The following is a 2290-nucleotide window of genomic DNA, read 5'->3' as shown; positions in this document are numbered from 1 at the left end:
TATTCTGTCCAACTTCTCTACATTCATTTCATCATAACACACACTCAGCTTATTCTTAGCATCAATCTGACAAAGCTCCACTAAACTGCTTCTAATGCATTCATCCCCTTCCTTAAATAGGAAAGCCAAAACTGCACACAGTATTTGTCTCACAAATTCCCCATGTAACTGAAGGAGAACATCCTTATTTTTGACAAAAGTCTCAATAGGTCCAGTTGCATCTGCGGATAGAAATTAGAGTTAAAGTTTCGAGTCCAGTGACCTTTCTTCAGAACTTTAGATTGTCCAGCACCTTATGTTTTTGCTTCAGTTTTCCAGAATCTGCAGTCCTTTTGTTATTTTTATCATTTTTTTAAATGTCCAGTTCCTCTTGTAATACGGGATAGGATTCCATTTGCCTTTATTTCTTGCTATGCTTGCATACTAATATTTTGAGACTCGTGCATTAGAACATCTGAATCCCTCCACACCTTAGAACTGAAATACTACACATTTTCTCACATTGACCTGCATCTGTCAGGCTATTTTCCGTTCATTCACCTGGTCTGCATCAGTCTGCAACCCTGTTTTGACTCGCTTCTGTCAGATGGTAATCCAAAGTCTTAAAAATTTAAGTTGCAAACCCACAATTTCTGAAACCTCGAAGAACAAAGGTGGCTGACACCTGGAAACACTGCAACTACAAGTTACCCTTCATGTCACACACCAACTATAACTTAGTAATATCCTTCTACTGCTGCTGGGTCAAAAGCCTGGCAATCCTGAACACACCATGTAGACTGAAACACCTTAAAAAGAAGGCTCACTACCAATTTCTCAACAGCAATTAGAGATGGCTAATAAATGGTGGTTTTACCATTGTTGACCACACACCATGAATGAATGAATAAAGGACTTTACAACTACTCTGTACTGTACCTCACTTCCATTTCTTACACTATTTTTTTGCCTTTCATCTCTATATTCTACACATATGACCTGTAATTCCCTCACATCAAAGATATTTAGTGCCAAGAGAATAATGAGTCAGCAACATGGTGCTCCTTTCTGTCTCATCTAATCTGTTACCATAGTTATACCTCTTCAGCCCCACTGTTCTGAAGAGTTTGATTGCAGTAGATCAGTTTATTACTTTAAATGCAAAAAAACCAGACCGTCCAAAACATGGTTGAATGAAACCCACACATTCCAAATGATACTTTATCTGAAAGGATACACTCGCCTTACGCTCACTTATACAGTACGTTCTGTGCTTAACAGAAAGCAGTTTTAATTCATCATGTGCAGATCCCACAAACAGCCAAGTGCACACACTAATATTGGACTGCTACAGACAAGATTAGCATGACCCCTGTGAAAGAATGAGTCAGAAATTCAGGAAACATTTCACACTTTTATATTCAAAGCGAGGTCAACAGATTTGGGGCTACCAAAAGAATTTTAAGACTATTACTGCTTTAACAAGGCACAGACAGTTAGCCAGCAGCTGAACTGCAGGGCAGAGATCCATCGAGGGACTACGGAAGCAGACACAGTGCCCCGAAACCAAAACTTTATTCAAAAGTTGGTAAGAGCTCTCAGAGAAAGAATGTGGGCTCAAAGAAGAGAGATAAGCCATACATAGTAAATAGAAACCTCAGCAAAGGAGGTTTTATAAGGAGCCACTGTAAGTTCTGGAGGCGAAATTAAAGATCCATAAGGAAAAGGCAATTAAGGTAATGAAAAAAGTAATCAGTGCAAAGACCATAAAGGAAAGAAAAGAAAGAGAGTATATGTGAAAAAAAGAGTTCTCGCCTCTCACAACAAGCATCACGTCATCCACAACACACAGCTATAGAAACATTTGAAGGGCCATAAAATAAATTGAGATTGCGGCTTTTCTAATTTTGTAGCCCTGGTTTATTTAAGTTGAAAATGCACATTTTTAAAGATATCTAGTGAAAGAGACCAATATTGGGAAGGAAGCCAGGAATTATTGAGGATTGTAAAAGGACCAGGATTCAGTAATTAAGCCATAATTTCAGTGGGACAATTTATAGAGGCTACTGCCTGGAATTGTCATTTAGAAGCTTGTGTAGAAAATATGTTTGGTGTCTTGTTTGTGAATACCTGTTTTACTGGGGCAGAAGTAAGAAAACTCAAACCTGCCTGTAGAACATAGAAATAACCTAGAAGAAGTAACTTATTTAAAAAAGGTGGGGAAAACCTAAGTAAGCAATACAGAGATACAGCATTACAAAGAAATAAATTTTAAAAAGCTTGAAAGCAGTAAATTGCCCCAAAATATTCA

The 2290-nt window shown here is 37.9% G+C and overlaps 1 non-coding gene across 1 annotated transcript; it reads left to right on the top strand.

The window, feature by feature from the left end:
- Positions 1–1290: 1290 nt before the first annotated feature.
- LOC125459579 (U6 spliceosomal RNA) lies at positions 1291–1396 on the top strand. Its single transcript, XR_007249046.1, has one exon. It is a non-coding gene; the product is annotated as a U6 spliceosomal RNA (small nuclear RNA).
- Positions 1397–2290: the final 894 nt, after the last annotated feature.

The sequence above is a fragment of the Stegostoma tigrinum genome, chromosome 17 (genome assembly GCF_030684315.1).
Source record: "Stegostoma tigrinum isolate sSteTig4 chromosome 17, sSteTig4.hap1, whole genome shotgun sequence".
Lineage (NCBI taxonomy): Eukaryota > Metazoa > Chordata > Chondrichthyes > Orectolobiformes > Stegostomatidae > Stegostoma > Stegostoma tigrinum.
Note: the sequence above shows the minus strand (reverse complement) of the source record. Positions and strands in the feature narration are given on the sequence as shown.